This window comes from Cervus canadensis, chromosome 13 (genome assembly GCF_019320065.1).
Source record: "Cervus canadensis isolate Bull #8, Minnesota chromosome 13, ASM1932006v1, whole genome shotgun sequence".
NCBI classification, from domain to species: domain Eukaryota; kingdom Metazoa; phylum Chordata; class Mammalia; order Artiodactyla; family Cervidae; genus Cervus; species Cervus canadensis.
This window is the reverse complement of record NC_057398.1, coordinates 48,123,796-48,143,771: the sequence shown is the minus strand read 5'-3', so window position 1 is coordinate 48,143,771 and position 19,976 is coordinate 48,123,796. Positions and strand designations below refer to the sequence as shown.

At 39.2% G+C, this 19,976-nt stretch overlaps 1 protein-coding gene and 1 non-coding gene across 2 annotated transcripts in view; both read left to right on the top strand.

Annotated features, from left to right (window-relative positions):
* SMYD3 (SET and MYND domain containing 3) overlaps positions 1-19,976 on the top strand; it is a 726,401-nt gene that overhangs the window by 56,998 nt on the left and 649,427 nt on the right. The gene's annotated exons all lie outside the window — the stretch shown is intronic.
* TRNAC-GCA lies at positions 3,509-3,580 on the top strand. Its single transcript has one exon. It is a non-coding gene; the product is annotated as a tRNA-Cys (tRNA).

Genomic DNA, 19,976 nt, shown 5'->3' with positions numbered 1-19,976 from the left:
AAAGGTGGGGACTTGACTACAATGCCTTAGGATACTTGCAACTTTGAGGTAGGTATAAGGATGTGTCAGCCGAGGAGAACCTACCTGTAAACATAATTCCTAAATCTTAATTGTACCCTGTTTTAATTAAGTTATTAATGTGTTTTGCATAATTCTTCCCTTTTATGATCCATGGTGAATAGTCTTTCTCCTGATACCTTAAATGCTAGATTCATGTATATATATTGTTGATTGACAGACTGATGCAAATGATAAACATTAATCCTTTGGTCATTGATGTAGAAAATCACGACCTTTAATTTTTATTAGTAGCGAATACCTATACCTGCTTCCAAGTTTATTTAAAAGAAGGCTGCATGAAAGTAACAATTTCCAAGAATCCATTTTATTTTCTGAATTCTAAGTCACCTGTCATTTTTGCCATAAATTCTTTGAGGCATGAAATAGCCTGTCAGTTGTCTATTGCTCTCAAAGTTAATGAATGGTTATCAATTTATCATGGGTAATAACCTAACTGCAAATTGTAAAGAAGGCATTCTATCACTTCCTAGCATTTTTGCCTCAAGGCTGTATCTGCCTTTTCCACAGGATATAGAGGCTCAGTGTTCCCAAAGCTTTCAACAGTACACATTTCTTACTTGAAAACCTCTTTACGCTTGGTAATGGGGCCATGAAATATTAGCTGTTTATATCTTGCTTTTTTGAATAGATTTTGCATAAATAAAATTTCTTGATGTAGGATTTCATAGTTTTACATTGAACCAGTACAGCATTATAGTTTTAGAGATATTTAATTTTATTTCCAACTCACATTCCAATCACTTATTACAAGTACAGTGTCGTGATGTTCCAGCTTTGTAGCCTCTTGGTTAGGCAGTTAATGATTGGAAAAACAGGATTGTTTCAAGGAACCTTACTTTTTAAAGGCATGCCATTTTTTTTTTTACAACCAATAAAGACAAAGAACTCTGTAACATGAGCTCTTTTAGATCAGGGATTGGACTTGACTGTATATTTATTTAAAAACACAATAAACCGAGTCCACATCTTACTCAACTTCACATTTCAGGCACTGAGCATAGTATGAAAACTCAGTACATATTTGTTGAATTAATGTGAACTGTCACCTGTACTTCCTCAAAGTTGGGTTATCTTAGGGATGGGAAGACGTTGATTTAATCTCATCACCGGTTTTTAATCCTAGCAGTATAAACAGAGGTGACTATGTAGCTACATGTGCTTATTTTCGGTTACAGACTCAAGAATTTCAGTCCCAGTTCTTTCTTTGTTAATGAGCTGCCCTCAGAACTTGCTTCCAGTCCTGTAACAGGCATTATATAAGATTTCTTTGAATATTTTCATCTATTCAATTTTGGTTCATTCAGTTGGAGCCTAGCATAGTGGCTTGCGAATATAGTTGTGATTAATTAAATTAATTAGTTAATATGCCTTGTTAGGTGGGAGACTAGACATTACTGAGATTTCTTTAAGGTGTTAGTATGTTTTCAATAATCTCTGATCAGTTATTACCATTGTGATAGATTATTTACCTGTGTCTGTTAAAAAAGCTTCAAATCCTTTTAGCTTCTGAAAGTTGGAGGATGTAAACTGTTGGGATTGACTGCTTCTTGTGTTCTTATTCCTCACTCACATGTGGGAAAGCAGGGAGAGAATTGGGTTGCCTCATCCATCTCATGTTTTGTTTGGTTCTCTTCCTTTGTTTATTGTCTCCCCAACCGTGAAATAGGTATTTATCTTGATGGAACCCTATCTTACATTTTCTTATAACTGCAGCAGAGGTGTGCACATAGTAGGAACCCCCTAAATTATCGATTGGTTGCTTAGCTGACTGATGAGTTAAGGGGTATCCTTGACAATGAAAGCATCTTCACCATCTCTGTGCATGACAGTTTCTTAATGATTGTGTATCTGTCTTCGAATCCCAGGTTCTCTCATCAACTCATTTCATATTAAAATGACCCTTTTTTTTTTTTCGGGCAGTGTATTTCTATATACTTGTTCAGGATTTCTCTTTTTGCCTCCTGTGAACCGCGTACTCACACAGGCTCTAACGTGAGTCAGCTGGCCTGAAGCAACTGCCTTCATCCTGGCATGAACAGCCTTCATCAAGGTCTTTCAGGGAAGAGGAGCCAATGGGAAGATCTATGGTTGTGGTTCCATCAGATTCCCTCCCCCTCCCCTTGTTTCGAGATTTGGTGCTGCGTTGGGTGATAAAAATGTGGCCTGTTGTGCACACACACAGTGGAGGTTTACTGATAATGTGCTGGAAAGTTACTTCGTGTCACATCCCTGGGCTTACCTGCTCTTTGCGTATGCTTGGCTGCTCAGTCGTGTCTGACTCTTTGCGGCCCCATGAACTGTAACCCACCGGGCTCTTCTGTCCATTGAATCCTCCAGGCAAGAATACTGGAGTGGGTTGCCGTTTCCTGCTCTAGGGGATCTTTCTGACCCAGGGATTGAACCTGATCTTACCACTAGCGCCACCTGGGAAGCTACTACACCACCAACACCACCATAACATTTTGCATTTTTCAATTATGTTAAGGAAAAAGTCACCTATTGCTGTTTTGCTAAGGGTTAAAAATCAGCTGAGAGCTGAAAAATTGATGCTTTTGAACTATGGTGTTGGAGAAGACTCTTGCGAGTCCCTTGGACTGCAAGGAGATCCAACCAGTCCATCCTAAAGGAAATCAGTCCTGGGTGTTCATTGGAAGGACTGATGCTGAAGCTGAAACTCCAGTACTTTGGCCACCTCATGTGAAGAGTTGACTCATTGAAAAAGACCCTGATGGTGGGGGGGATTGGGGGCAGGAGGAGAAGGGGACGACAGAGGATGAGATGGTTGGATGGCATCACCGACTCGATGGACAAGGGTTTGAGTAAACTCCGGGAGTTGGTGATGGACAGGGAGGCCTGGCGTGCTACGATTCAGGGGGTCACAAAGAGTCGGACACGACTGAGCGACTGAACTACCTACCTAACTAACTAACTAAAAATCAGGAGTGGTTTTATAATTTTTTCAAAAACATGTTTGACATATACTGACATGGTCATTAACTTTTGTTTTTTGACCTATTTGTGTGGTTATTATTTATATGAGTAAACTTAATATTTAATAGTCCTTCTATTCCTAGACTGAACATTTTGTGCTCATAGCATATCTTTCATTTAACATATCCCTGAGTTCTTTTGGGCATCACTTTTAGAGTTTTTACAGTAATTTTTAATATCTTCTTTGTCAGATTTTGGTGTCAGTATGATGCTGTAAATATTTGACAGTTTTCTTTCTTTCTCTATACCCTAAAAAAATTTAACTTGTTTTATGTCTTCATTTAAAATTTTAAAAATGTTATATCAGGAAGGGAACTGAGAGATTTTGTCTAGTTGTCTTAATTTTACAGATGAAGACCCAGTGACTTGTTTATAGCTGCTTGATGGCAGCTGCTTGGGATGTGGAATTAGGGCTGTGCCACAGAGGCAAGGACTGTTCCTGGTAGCTCAGTTGGTAAAGAATCTGCCTGCAATGCAGGAGACCCAGGTTTGATTCCTGGCTGGGAAAGATCCCTCGGAGAAGGAAATGGCAACCCACTCCAGTGTTCTTGCCTGGAGAATCCTATGGTCAGAGAAGCCCGGCAGGCTACAGTCCATGAGGTCGCAAGAGTTGGACATGACTTAGCGACTAAACTATCACCACAGAGGTGAGGAAATAACATTTACTGAGCATTTCACTTAGGTATTTAAAACCAGTATCATAGTTTTGATGTACTCATTAGATGTGGGTTTGCTTATTTGAACATCAGGGTAAAAATCATATTGTTTTTTAGAAGCAGATCATTTACAAGAGCAGTTTTAGGTTCATAGCAAAGTTGAGTAGAAAGTACAGAGCCTCCATATACCTCCTACCCCCACTGCACGGGCTCCGCCACTGTCAACATCCCCCATCAGAGTGGTACACTTGTTATAACTGATGAACTCACACTAACACATCATTATCATCTAGAGTCCATAGTTTACATTAGGGTTGAACATTCCATGGGTTTTGACAAATGTATAACTACATGCTTCCACTAATAAAACACCACACAGAATAGTTTCGCTGCCCTAAAAATCCTATGCTCTGCCTATCAATCTCTCCCTCCTCCCAACACCTTGAGACCACTGATCTTTTTTTTGCTATCTCTATAGCTTTGCCCTTTTCAGAATGTAATATAGTTGGAATAATATATGTAGCCTTTTCTGACTAGCTTCTTTTACTTAGTATAATATGCATTTAAGTTTCCTTAGTTCTTTTCAATGGCTTGATAGTTGCGTCTGTGTGTATGTGTGTGTGCACGCATGCATGTTGAATAATATTCCGTGGCCTGGATAAAATTCTGTTGGCTTTGGATGGCTGAATGCCTTTACTGAAGACCATGTCTCAGTCTTCTTTTAATCCTTAGAATCTAGTCAGTCAGCTTACAGATGTTTACTGAAAGCTACCCAGGTATATCAGGGTTCTCCTGGTGGCTCAGCAGTACAGAATCCGCCTGCAATGCAGGAGACCTGGGTTCTGTCCTTGGGTCAGAAAGATCCCCTGGAGGAGGGCATGGCAACCCAGTCCAGTGTTCTTGCCTGGGAAATCCCACGGACAGAGGAGCCTGGTGGGCTACAGTCCATAGGGTTGCAAAGTGTTGGATACAACACACGCATGAACAAAGTATATTGTCACTCTTCTTGACTCTAGTGACACAGCAGTGATCAAAACAGTCATGATCTTTCCCTGTCCTCATGGAACCTGGCATAATTTCCAGAACCTATCAGATGCCTCGTTAATGTGATTGAAATGGGTTTGCTCATGGTCCCTCAACCCAGTTGGAAATTTTCTTCTTAAGGAGTTTGCAGTCATGGTAATGTGCATTTGTTTCCACTAGGTGGCGGTAGCGTCATGTAGCCAGAGCAGTTTGCCCCGTAATTGTCACTAATTGCTTATAAATAAATACACTTCTCTTTATAATAAGTAAAATTTAAATCTGTTTATATTAATTAGAATGTAATTACTAATTAAAATGAGAACTTTTAACACACATTTCAGGATGAATTCCAGTAAGTAAAATTTCTCATTTTCGTAAGTTTGTCTTCCTTTGTTTAATAATGAAACATTTATTGGGATTTGGCCACGTGCTAGGCATTGTACTATTGTTGGGGATTTAGAATTGAATACGATTTCCTTTTTGTCTTTGACAGGTCAAAGTTTGATGAAAGAGATAGGAAAAGAGATTCAAACGTACAATGAAATGTGTACGTGTTAAGTGTACCGTTAGATGAGTGTTGACAAATGTATATACACGTGAAAGAAAGTTAGTCGCTGAGTTGTGTCTGACTCTTTGTGACCCCCGTGGACTACCTGCCAGGCTCCTCTGTTTGCGGAATTCTCCAGGCAAGGATACTGGAGTGGGTGGCCATGCCCTTTTCCAGAGGATCTTCCCGACCCAGGGATTGAACCCAGGTCTCCTGCATTGCAGACAGATTCTTTACCGTTTGAGCCACCAGGGAAGCCAGAAAGACATATATACACGTGTTTAAACCCAAATCCCTATCACGTTATAGATCATTACCGTCTTGGAGTGGCTATTTTTAAGGGCCATGTGTAGGCTGAGTTAACAGAAGCCTGTTGACAGAGAAGTAAGGGTGATCAAACCAAGCGTTTGATCACCCTGAGAGAGTAGTAACCTGGTTTCTTGAATTACTGTTTATTAATTTAAATTCAGTCCTTTTCAGTCCTAGATGTACTTTAGATCTGTGTGTGGGATTTTACATGAGCTGGTTTTGGTGGTTTTCTGTCACTTGCAGTCAGAACATCACTTTCATGCTGTCCTTAACTTTCTAAGATGAGGGACTTGGCACCATATTGCTAATAACATAACTTAGAAACAAAAAATGCTACCAACCTTAATAGCAGGTTATTGAATCACAGAGTTAAGTGTTTCAATGCTGAACACTGTAGCCGAATCACAGCAGCTAACTTCACTGAGGACTTATTCTGTGCCAGGCGCTGTTCCTCTTCTGTGTTCATCATCTCTTTTTAGGGCAGTTAGCAGTAGGTAGTTACTGTTTCCTCAGTCAGGAACATTGGCAAGGAAGCTGATGTTCAAAGAAATTATAGAACTTCCATAAGGTCATAGCTAGAGGAGTCAGATCTTGAAACCCAGGTCTCTCTGGTTCCAAAGCAGCAACCCCCCCCGCCCCGCCCCCGTCCGCAATATATCATACTGTCTTAGAAGAAGGGATTTTTAAGATACGGAGCAGAAACACCACAAAAATAAAATGAGGACCTCCCCTCTTTTTATCCTAGTTGTGGAAGTAAATGAAGACCAACCAAACAAGACCAGCCAATGGCTATTCATTTAGTGCTTGCTCTAACAAGGGAATCAGCCATGCTTGTATTTGTCAGAGATTCAAAGGCAAATAGGGGAGTGGGAAACCTTGATAGTGGAAAGGAAGGTTCAGGTGTGCCTTGGTGGGAGACTTATTTGTGTGGGGAAGCTGTAGGCAGGCTAATTAGAAGCAGGTCATCCTACGCGATTGGGCTTTCTGGATGGCTCAGTGGTAAGGAATCTGCCTGCCAATACAGATCGATCCCTGGGTTGGGAAGATCCCCTGGAGAAGGAAATGGCAACCCACTCCAGTATTCTCGCCTGGGAAATCACCTGGGCAGAGGAGCCTGGTGGGCTACTGTCCGTGGGGTCACAAAGAGTCGGATATGTCTGAAGAGTAGCACAGGCTACATTCTCTGGAAGGTGTAGTGATAGATGAAGCAGTGGAACCCAGGCCAGTTTGACTATAAAACTCATGTTCAAGTAAACTTTGTGTTTTGTTCATTTTGTTTCAATAAAAACCAACCGACCAAACAACAGCAAACTAAAACTATATTAGTTTCCTAGGGCTGCCTTAACAAATTAATACAAATTCGATAACTTCAAGGAAAGATGTCTTTCCTCCTAGTTTTGGAGGCTAGAAGTCTAAAATCAAGGTTTGGCAGGGCTTTCTCTAAACATTGTATTGAGGAACCCTTTCTTGACGCTTCCTAGCTTCTGGTGCTCCCAGAAATTCATGGCATTTTTGGCTCCACAGTTCCACTCTCTGCCTGTGTTGGCGTGTGGCTTTCTTCCCCTATGTCTGTGTCTGCTCTGTGTGTTCTTGTAAGGACGCCAATCACTGGATTTAGGGCCCGCCTAATCCAGTATGACTGTATCCTCACTAATGACATCTGCAAAGACCCTGATTCCAAATAAGGTTACATTCTGAGGTTCTGGGTGGCCATGAGTCTCTGGGCCACACGGTTCACTCCAGTACAACACCTTTGTGAAAAGACACTTGACCGTAAACCAGAGTCTGTTTTTGGACCGCGCCGTTCCTTTGGTATGTGTATTGGTCTTTATGGCAGTGTACTGTCTTGATTACTCTAACTTTGTAGCAAGTGTTGGCATCAGATAGTGTGAGTTCTCCAAGTTCATTCTTTATAAAAATTGTTTAGGTCCTTTGCTTTTTCATATACATTTTAGAATCCGTTTGTCTGTTCCTATAAAGGAGCGTGCGGGAGGTGTTCCTTGGCTTGTGGTTGCATGACTTCAGTCTCTGTCTCCATCTTCATGTGGCCTTCTCTTCTCTCTGTCTTCTTTTCTCCTGTCTCTTTTAAGGACAGTTGTCACTAGATTTAGGGCCGACCCAGGTAATTGCAGATGGAGCTCATCTCCTGATTCTTAACCTCTTTACATCTGCAAATATCCTTCTTCCAAATAAGGTGAGTTTCACAAGTTCCTGGGGTTAGGACACGTTCATATTTTTTTAAACCCACTCTAAGAACCATGCTCAGTCTCCAGCTTAAAAAATTGTTTTATTATAAAATGCAAAACAAGGGGCTTCTCTCGCCATCCAGTGGTTCAGACTCTGTGCTTTTGCTGCGGGCGCGGGGGAGGGGGGGTGCTGGCTGGGGAACTAAGGTCCCACATGCCCTGCAGCCCAAGGAGGGGAAAAATACAAAGCAAAAACAAATCATAGTTATGCCCTGAGTATATGATGAATGTCAGGATTCATTCTTTTCTGATCTTACATCCTGCAACTACCCCCAGCTTACTGGACTCCAGCCACGCTGCCTTCTTGCTGATCTTCAAACATTCCAAGTAGGCCCCTTGCTCTGTTCCCAGGGCTGGGGTTTCTTAACCTCCAGATGCTACAAGCTACTCAATCAAATTCATCTGAGTCTCTGCCTCGTGTTATTTCTTTGGAGGGGTTTCTCTCTACTCTAAATACCAACTCTCTATCATTTTTCATCCCATACACTGCTTTGTTTTTCTCCTAAGCACTTACCCCCATCTGATATATTACGTAATTATTTTTCTTTCCAATTTTGTCTTCATAATGAATAATGTAAGCCCCCGGTAGTAGGGACTCTGTTGTTCTTTAATATATCCCCAACACTTAAAAAGGCATCTGGCACATGGTTAATACTTGAAAAATTTTTGAAATAATTTGAATGAATGAGTAGGTGATTTTCTTCAGTAGAGAAATAACCTTAAAAAAGCTGACTTTAATCATACTGTATTAAGACTCAGATTTTTATGTTTTAAATTTTTTTTTTATTTAATTTATTTTTTACTGCACTGGGTCTTCGTTGCTGTGTGCAGGGTTTCTCTAGTTGTGGCAAGCGAGGGCTGCTCTGCAGTCCGCGGGCTCCTCGTTGCGGCGGCTTCTCTCATTGTGGGGCACAGGCTCACTAGTTGTGGTGCACAGGCTTAGCTGCCCCATGGCATGTGGGATCTTCCCGGACCAGGGATCGAACCCATGTCCCCTGCACTGGCAGGCGGATGCTTTATCACAGGACCATCAGGGAAGTCCCAAGACTCAGATTTTTAAAAAACAGCAGCTTAAAGAATTTGCTAATTGTCAAATTTGGGGCAATTTGAGTATTAAGAAAGAATAATAACTCTGATTGTAGCATTTAGAATAGGTAACAATCCACTAGTCTGTAAGCCCTGGAGGAGAAAATGGCAACCCACTCCAGTATTCGTGCCTGAGAAATACCAGGAACAGAGGAGCCTGGCAGGCAACAGTGTAGTTCAGTTCAGTCATTTAGTTCTGTCTGACTCTTTGCGACCCCATGGACTGCAGCACGCCAGGCTTCCCTGTCCATCACCAACTCCTGGAGCTTGCTCAAACTCATGTGCATCATGTCGGTGATGCCATCTAACCATCTCATCCTCTGTCACTCCCTTCTCCTCCTGCCTTCAATCTTTCCCAGCATCAGGGTCTTTTGCAGAGTCAGCTCTTTGCGTCAGGTGGCCAAAGTATTGGACCTTCAGCTTCATCATTGTTCCTTCCAATGAATATTCAGAGTTGATTTCCTTTAGGATGGACTGGTTGGATCTCCTTGCAGTCCAAGGGACTCTCAAGAGTCTTCTCCAACACCATAGTTCAAGAGCATCAATTCTTCGGCGCTCAGCTTTCTTTATGGTCCAACTCTCCCATCCATATATTATTACTGGAAAAACCATAGCTTTGAGTAGACGGACCTTTGTCGGCAAAGTAATATCTCTGCTTTTTAGTATGCTTTCTAGGTTGATTATAGCTTTTCTTCCAGGGAGCAAGCATCTTTTAATTTCATGGCTGCAGTCACCATTGGCAGTGATCTTGGAACCCAAGTAAATAAAGTCAGTCACTGTTTCCATTGTTTCCCCATCTATTTGCCTTAAAGTGATGGGACCAGATGCCATGATCTTAGTTTTCTGAATATTGAGTTTTAAGCCAGCTTTTTCACTCTTCCTCTTTCACTTTCACCAGGAGGCTCTTTAGTTCCTCTTTGCTTTCTGCCATAAGGGTGGTGTCATCTGCATATCTGGTTGTTGATATTTGTCCCTGCAATCTTGATTCCAGCTTGAGCTTCATCCAGCTTGGCATATCGCATGATATACTCTGCATACAAATTAAATAAGCAGGGTGACAATATACAGCCTTGACATACTCCTTTCCCAATTTGGGACCAGTCTGTTGTTCCATGTCCAGTTCTCACTGTTACTTCTTGACCTGCATACAGATTTCTCAGGAAGCAGGTAAAGTGATCTGGTATTCCCATCTCTTGAAGAAGTTTCCACAGTTTGTTGTGATCAACACAGTCAAAGGCTTTAGTGTAGACAGTGAAGCAGAAGTAGATGTTTTTCTGGAATTCTCTTGCTTTTTCCAGTGGATGTTGGCAATTTTATCTCTGATTCTTCTGCCTTTTCTAAATCCATTTTGAACATCTAGAAGTTCTCAGTTCACGTAGTGTTGAAGTCTTGGTTGGAGAATTTTGAGCATTACTTTGATAACATGTGAGATGAGTACAATTGTGCGCTAGTTTGAACATTCTTTGGTATTGCCTTTCTTTGGGATTGGAATGAAAATTGACCTTTTCCAGTCTTGTGGCCACTGCTGAATTTTCCAAATTTATTGGCATACTTAGTGCAGCACTTTAACAGCATCATCTTTTAGGGTTACATTCCATGGGATCGCAAAGACTGGGCATGCAGACATTATTATTATTATAGTCCATAGTGGTATTCAAAAAGGGTAGTCGAGTAAGGCAGAAAACAGAGGAAATCAAAAAGCCAAGCTCTACCATAGAAACAGAAATCCCCCATGTAAGTATAGATGGATGATAGAGCATCCCCATTGTGAAATATTCTCTCAAAAATGTTTAACTTGAGGCTAATCAAGCCTGTACCAGATTCAATATTTTAGGAAACACGGGGGATAGAAAAACAAGGTAAGTGCCTGAAGAGGAGAATAGTCAAGTTCAAAATACATGACATTAAATAAAGAGTTTCCCAGAACTTTTCAAAATGTCATTGTCATAAAAGAGCAGACTCTGTGTGTGTGTGTGTGTGTGTGTGTGTGTGTGTATGTGTATGTGTATGAGTGGGTGGGTGGATTGGTGTATCTGAGAGAGAGAAAGAGAGAGAAACTATTCTTTACCCTCAAAAAAGCTAAAGAGACATAATTGCCAATTGTGATCTATGAAGTTAGATTGGATCCAGGTTGAAGGGGGTTAAAACAAATGTTCTTTCACCCACTGGTGAAATCTGAACACAAACTGAATAATAGATAATACTATATAATTGTTTATTTTCTTGGGTGGAGTAATAATTTGTGATCATACAAAAGATATTAATCTTAAGAATGTTAAGAATCACATGCTGGAGATTTTAGGGTGAAATATGATTTCTGCAGCTTTCAAGTGGATGAGCCAAAGAACATCCACGTTTATGTATGTGTGGAGAGATGAAGCAGGCGTGGCAAATTGTTAACAAACGTGGAATTAGGGGAAGGATATAGTAGTGACCATTGTATTTTTTTCCCCCCTCAACTTTTCTTTTTGAAAAAAGTGGGAGGAAAACAATTTTCTTACAAAGCTGGGAGTGAAAGAGTAGAGCTTGGTAATCCAAGTGATGATTACATGGCAATTAATTCCCCAGGGAAGATGAGGCTGCCTTGAACTGGGAAAGGATGTTGAATGAATTGACTAAGCATGAAGCTGACCTGTCCCCTGTGATTTATGATGTGTGTGTATCCGTATCGCTCTCCTTATGTGTGTATTTCTGTAGTCTATATGGCTGAAAAGGAAATATTGGAAAGACAGTCATCCTTTTATTGAGAGAATCAATCTTAAAAGACAGGTACAACAACTTTAGGTAGGTGGCCTGTGAGTAAGTTTCTCTCTCTGATATTTGTGAGAGCAGCTCTGGTGATTAGATTTGTTTTCAAAGATAAAAAAAAAATTTTTTTTCCTGTTTTTATCTTTTCATAAGCCTGAAATTTCCCTCTGGCTTTTATAGTCAATAATCAATTTTTCTGTCTTGAAGGAATTTGAATCATGCTACTGATTTTACAAGTATTCTTTTTTTTTTTTTTTATACTGCATTTCATTACTGAACATTAGTAAAGTTTATGGAACCAAAAAAGTATAGTACACACTCTAATCCACTTTTTTAATCACCAGCCCAATTTCTCAGAAAAGACAAAACATCACAGATTTTTTTACAATTAAATCTAGTTTCCAAAGCAAACATTATAATGATAACAATGCATTTAATACTTTAGTAAAAATTTCATTTATAGGATATGGTTTTGAAAGATGTATATCTTTTTTTTAAATTACCAGCTTATATATCTCTATCTTTATTCTTTTTATTTTATTTATTTATAATTGAAGGATAACTGCTTTACAGTATTATATTGGTTTCTACCTAACATCAACATGAATCAGTCATAGCTTTACCCATGTCCCCTCCCACTTGAACATTCTCTAAGTTATGGTGTGACAAAATTAACTAGGGTGCCAATTCTAAATTGCTATTATGCAGTAATAGAAATTCCCTTTTAATAAAGCAGTGCCATCAGATTTCTTCAGCTTACAGAGGTTCATAAAATTTATCTCCATATGGTACCAATCTCAATCATAGATAAGTATTATTGAATTTTTAGAAATGAAACTTCTCATGGGAAGAGATCAAAGAGTTAGCTTGAATGGGTTTAGATAAACAGCATCTCTTGATACTATCTCTAATGTGAAAGTCATCATTTACTAAAGATTAGTACGTTGCAGGAGAAGAAGGGGATGACAGAGGATGAGATGGTTGGATGGCATCATCGATTTGATGGACATGAGTTTAAGCAAGCTCCGGGAGTTGGTGACGGACAGGGAAGCCTGGCGTACTGCAGTTCATGGAGTCGCAGAGTTGGACACGACTGTGTAACTGAATTGAACTGAACTGAACTGAATATGTTGTCCGGGCTTCCCTGGTAGCTCAGCTGGTAAGGAATTCCCCCTGCAATCCAGGAGACCCTGGTTTGGTACCTGTGTTGGGAAGTTCCCCTTTAGAAGGGGTAGGCTACCCACTCCAGTATTCTTGGACTTCCCTGTTGGTTCAGATGGTAAATGTGGGAGACCTGGGTTTGATCCCTGAGTTGGGAAAATCCCCTGGAGGAGGGCATGGCAACCCACTCCAGTATCTTGCCTGGAGAATCCCCATGGACAAAGGAGCCTAGTGGGTTGCAGGAGCCAGTCTATGGGGTTGCAAAGAATTGGACATGACTGAGCAACTCAGCACAGCATAGCACACAGTGTATTGTCTCTCCCAGATCCCAGAACTTATTGGATAATATAGCCTTTTTATTTTTGACATTCTTTGAAGGATTATGTTGTTTATATATAGTAAATTGTTGCACCTTTTCTTATTAAATAGAATTATTTCTAGAGTTGTCTCTGCTTACTTTCTGTTTGCTGCATGTAATGATGCACTCTGTTTCATAGTTTGTCCACTAATAACATAAGCCATGATTTTGGACTCCACTTCCACAAAAGCATTGGGAGACTGTGCATTATCTTCTTTGCTCTTTCAATATTTGGTCTTTGTTTTTAGAGGCAACTGATATAATTGCATCCTGGGTCTCTGATTTACCTTAGCAAATGGGGAGGTAAAGATGAAAGAACAAACCAGTTCTAGAAAGGTTTTAAAAAATGAAATAGAATTAACTGTCTGTGGTCTTGAATGAGCTTGATCTGTGGGACAATTCATTGATTATATGTTCATATGTTGTTTTATCTTAACAGATGTATAGTAATACCTTACTTTTTGTGAGTCATTTAAGTTAGTTTCTTCATGTCTAGGACTTTTTTTTTTTTGAATGTCCACTCAAAGGCAAAGCTCTAGGCTCATTTCAGAAGTGAAAATGTTTGTGAAATTAAGCCTAGGTCATTCAGACAAATTAAGTTCTTATCTGCTCTAAGCTTTCCCAGACAGATGGCTGGCTGGAAGTCCCCTCCATACTTGCACAAATTAAATTCCAAATCTCTTGGTTTGCAAAAGACTCTCTGTTCACACCTGTAGGGGTTTTCTAACTAAGCTCTCTTGAGTTCATTTCCTTTGTTAACTGTGTCAAATACTATTAGACTCTGGCCACCTTAAACTCAATTTGAAATTCAGATAAAGATTTGAGAGTAGCTTAAAAAATAGCAGAATCTTATTAGTGCTGTTTACCCCTTAGGTCAATAGTAAGAAGGGATGATTCTTATGTTCTTAAACTGTGCTGTGATTGGGGTTAGATTCATGGAAGTCAATTTTAGAGACATAGGATGCGCCTGTAATTGAAAATGTCTCCATTTTGTCTGAGTTGACTTGATTTTGTTAACAGTGCCCTTACTCACAGCCTACATTACTGTCTGTTAGCATTGATTGAATGTTTATGACATGGCAGGTTTTGTACTAAGTGTCTCTTGCTATCTCATCTAACCTTCACAACAATTCAGTGAAGCACAGTTACTTATAACATAGTCATCATCATGACCTGATGACCATCACTCCTGCTTTATAGTCGAGGAACCTGAACCTTAAGGAGGTAAAGTACTTGTCATATATCCTACTTTGTTGAAATATGTTCCTTTTTTATCCAGTTTGTTGAGAGTTTTTATTGTGAGTGGATGTTGAATTTCGTCCAGTGCTTTTTGTTTCATGTACTGAGATGATCATATGGTTTTTTCTTTCATTTTTTGAATGTGATATACCACACTTATTAATATGCATATGTCAAAAGTCGTACTCAATGAGGAAAGACTGAAAGCTTTTCCTCTCAGATCAGTAAAAAGGCAAGGGTGCCCACTCTCACCATTCCTATTCAATATAGTACTGTGAATATATAGTAGCCAGAGCCATAAGGCAAGAAAAGAGGTAAAAGCCACTGAATTGAAAAGGAAGAAGTAAAATTGTCTCTGATTGATGATAGCATGATCTTCTAAGTAGAAAATTCTAAGAATGCCACTAAAAAACTGATAGGACTATTAAATTCAGTAGACAGGAGGAGCCAAGATGGCGGAAGAATAGGACGGGGAGACCACTTTGTCCCCTACAAATTCATCGAAAGAACAACTGAACGCTGAGCAAACTTCACAAAACAACTTCTGATCACTAGCTGAGGACATCAGGCGCCCAGAAGAGCGGCCCATTGTCTTCGAAAGGAGCAGGACTGAACTAGCCAACCTGAACAAGAGACCACATCCGCCCGCCTGTGTCAGGGCAGAAATTTGACACTGAGGAGACCGGCAAACAGAAGCCAAATAAACAAAGGGAACCGCTTCAGAAGTGACCGGTGCAACAGATTAAAATCTCTGTAGGTAACACCGACTACACCGGAAGGGGCCTATAGATGTCGAGAAGTGTAAGCTGGAACAAGGAGCTATCTGAAACTGAACCGAACCCACACTGATCGCAACAGCTCCAGAGAAATTCCTAGATATATTTTTACCTTTTTTTTTTAATTAAATTTTTTTCTTTTCTTTTCTTTTTTATTTTTTCTCTTTTATTTTCTGTTAAAATTCATTATTACTCCCCCATTACTCCTTAACTTTCATTTTCATATATTTTTACGATTTTTTTAATTAGGAAAAAAAATTTTTTTTTCTTTTCTTTTTTTTTTTCTCTTATTTTCTTTTAAAGTCCTCTATTACTCCTCTACTACTCCTTGATTTTCATTTTCATTTCACTATAACCTTGAAAAAAAAAAAAGAGAGAAGCCCTATTTTTAAGCTGAACTTCATATATATTTTTAAAATTTTTTGTGTTTTTGTTTTTATTATTGTATTTTTAAGAGTCTAACCTCTACTCTAGATTTTTAATCTTTGTTTTTCAGTATGTGATACAAATTTTGGACATTTAAGAATCCAATATTCAGTTCCCATTTTTATTCAGGAGTGTGTTGATTACTCTCTCCCACTTTTGCCTCTCCGTTTTCTACCTCAGAACACCTCTATTTCCTCCTTTCCCCTTCTCTTCCCAGTCCAATTCTGTGAATCTCTGTGGGTGCCTGGGCTACGGAGAACACTTTGGGAACAGACAACTGCGTAGATCTGTCTCTCTCCTCTTGAGTCCCCCTTTTCTCCTCCTGCTCATCTCTATCTCCCTCCTCCCTCTCCTCTTCTTCATGTAACTCTGTGAACCTCTCTCGGTGTCCCTCACGGTGGAGAATCTTTTCACCATCAACCTAGAAGTTTTATTATCAGTGCTGTATAGTTGGAGAAGTCTTGAGACTACTGAAAGAATAAAACTGAAATCCAGAGGCAGGAGACTTAAGCCCAAAACCTGAGAACACCAGAAAACTCCTGACTACACAGAACATTAAGTAATAAGTGACTGTCCAAGAGCCTCCATACCTACACTGAAACCAACCACCACCCAAGAGCCAATAAGTTTCAGAGCAAGACATACCACGCAAATTCTCCAGCAACGCAGGAACATAGCCCCGAGCGTCAACATACAGGCTGCCCAGAGTCACACCTAACACATAGACCCATCTCAAAACTCATTACTGGACACTCCATTGCACTCCAGAGAGAAGAAATCCAGTTCCATGCACCAGAACACTGACGCAAGCTTCCCTAACCAGGAAACCTTGAAAAGCCAATCGTCCAACCCCACCCACTGGGTGAAACCTCCACAATAGAAAGGAACCACAGACCTCCAGAATACAGAAAGCCCACTCCAGACACAGCAATCTAAACAAGATGAAAAGGCAGAGAAATACCCAACAGGTAAAGGAACATGAAAAATGCCCACCAAGTCAAACAAAAGAGGAGGAGATAGGGAATCTACCCGAAAAAGAATTTAGAAAAATGATAATAAAAATGATCCAAAATCTTGAAAACAAAATGGAGTTACAGATAAATAGCCTGGAGACAAAGATTGAGAAGATGCAATAAATGTTTAATAAGGACCTAGAAGAAATAAAAAAGAGTCAATTAAGAATGAATAATGCAATAAATGAGATCAAAAACACTCTGGAGGGAACCAAGAGTAGAATAACAGAGACAGAAGATAGGATAAGTGAGGTAGAGGATAAAATGGTGGAAATAAATGAAGCAGAGAGGAAAAAAGAAAAAAGAATCAAAAGAAATGAGGACAACCTCAGGGACCTCTGGGACAATGTGAAACACCCCAACATTCGAATCATAGGAGTCCCAGAAGAAGAAGACAAAAAGAAAGGCCATGAGAAAATACTCGAGGAGATAATAGCTGAAAACTTCCCTAAAATGGGGAAGGAAATAGCCACCCAAATCCAAGAAACCCAGAGAGTCCCAAACTGGATAAACCCAAGGCGAAACACCCCAAGACACATATTAATCAAATTAACAAAGATCAAACACAAAGAACAAATATTAAAAGCAGCAAGGGAGAAACAACAAATAACACACAAAGGGATTCCCATAAGGATAACAGCTGATCTATCAATAGAAACCCTCCAGGCCAGAAAGGAATGGCAGGACGTACTGAAAGTAATGAAAGAGAATAACCTACAACCTAGATTACTGTATCCAGCAAGGATCTCATTCAGATATGAAGGAGAATTCAAAAGCTTTACAGACAAGCAAAAGCTGAGAGAATTCAGCACCACCAAACCAGCTCTTCAATAAATTCAGTAGACAAACTCTAATCTAATGTATAGCACGGTGACTATAGTTAGCAATGCCATATTGTATATTTGAAAATTGCTGAGAGAGTAGATTTTAAAAGTTCTCACCAAATACACACAAAATTGTAATTGTGTGAGATGATGGATGTGTTTACTCACTGTGGTGATCATTTCATAATATATACACATATTCAATCTTTATATTGTACACCTTACACTTGTACAATGTTATATGTTCAATGATATCTCAATAAAGGTCATCCAAAAAGAAAAAGAAATTTGTTTAAAAGTCACAGTACTCAAGTGGTAGAGCTGGAATCCAAACTCTGAGCATGACGATTACAAAGTCCAAGCTCAGCCCTCACTATGTTGAACCTGTGTATCTTAGAGCTTTTACTGTGTTGCCCTGTATCTTGATTCTGCGTCTTTGGTTAGGACTTTATGACTGATAGTTTTCAGTTTATGTGCCTGACTTTTCATTTTGAGTTCCACTCTGGAGCTGTTCTTAGGTTAGTAGTCTTCAGAAGGGGATATATATACACCTGGCATTTCATGGAAACTTTCTAGGGATTTTGCATGCAAAAGTAGTTTAAATGGTATTTAGTTGCTCAATGCACATATCTGCTTTCCTGAAATAGTTTGCCTGAGAGCACTTGTGGTTGGCTGGTTCTCCTTTCCTACCTTCCCCTTCACAAATTGCTTTTCTCCTACTTGGCCACAGAATCACTCATGCTTCTCACCCAGCATGAATCTTTCAGTAGTTGATTGCTTCCGGATGCAAAATCCTCTGGCTCTCCAAACAAAGGCACCATTTGGCAATTCTTAGCTCCTGAGTGAGAATCTATAGCAAAGCAAACAGAGCTCTGGTCAGAATCCTAGATGGGACAGGGCCTTATTTTATCTTGGCAACAAATGCACCACAGGTGTCCATGACTTATTTCTTTTAGAGTTGAACCTTGATTTCTGTGTGTATAGAGAGGGGGAGGGGTTACTGAGAAGGCAGATTAGCACATTTATTTGAAATGAAAAATGAAGTCAGGCTTTCTGAAAGATAATAAGTTTGATTTGGTTTATTGATTTGCCAGTGAGGACATGCTTAGCAGTTAGATTGTTTGGTAAGCATATTTCACAAGTAAATGGGTGAAATCTACAGTAACCAGGGTTGCAACAAAAATATATTTGAAATACTATTGGCATATATATATATATATATATATATATGTACATGTAATAATAATAATATAATATAATAATATAAATGTTATTCAACCATAAAAAGAAAGGAATCTTGCCTTTTGAGACAACATGAAGATCTGGAGGAAGTTATGCTAAGTGAAATAATCCAGACACAAAAAGACAATACTCTATGATATCATTTATGTGTGAAATCTCAAAAAGTTGAACTTATAGAACCAGTGAATAAAATGGTAGGTGCCAAGGGGTGGGGGAAATGGTGAGACCTTGATCAAAGGGTACAAACCTCCAATTATAAGATAAATAAGTTTTAGAGAGCTAATGCATAGTATGATGACTATAGTTGGTAGCACTGTATTATGTACTTAGGATTTGCTCAGAAACTAGATCTTAAATCTTCTCATCACGAAAAAAGAAAATAACTATATGAGGTGATAGAAATGTTGATTAATTTGATTGTGGTAATCATCTCACAATATATATGTATATTAAATCATTGTGTACACTCTGAATATACAATTTTTCTTTGTCAATTTTATCTCAGTAAAACTAGAAAAAATAGAATACATACATAATATATTATATATATATATGTGTATATATATAATGTTGGAAATTCTTCATTAAGGTTATGATTAAAATTTAAGAGGTCAACTTAAAAATGTCAGAGGAGTACATTCTTTTAGTAGGTGCAAAAGCAAAGAACTTGAAGCACATGGTGTTTGATGGCTGTGCCCTTTTTACCTATATCAGCCTTGATCAAGACTGGTTAGAGCCCCTGTTTGTACAAGGAAGGATTTAGGACTGACTTCTCCTAAGTGTTTTAAAATTAGATTATGTATTTGAAGCACTGTAATTAAATCAATCTCAGTTGCCACATCTCTTTCCTTAGAGGCTGCCTTTTAGTGTTACATGTGAATCAATTGTATAGGAGATGGTTTCTGTTTGAGGAGTTATGTTCTAGAGCTTCCTAATAGATTCAGATTTCAAATTTTATTGATGTCTGGCTGTGTGTTAAATTCTGTTAGACACGTTGGTGGATATTAAACTTGTAGTAGATGGAGAAATGTCTAGTTTGAGGATCACACTCAAAGGTATTAAAGAGTTTAACAGTTAACTATAATCTTATTCCTTGATGAAACCAGAGCTGATTGGCAAGGGGAAGTTGAGCAAAACTTCTTATGCCAAATATATGTAGGTGAACCAAAATGTTAATGCAAGGAGTAAGAGAGTAAAAAACAAAAATGACTACAAGGAATACACAAAAAAGTAGAAATACCACAGTGTTT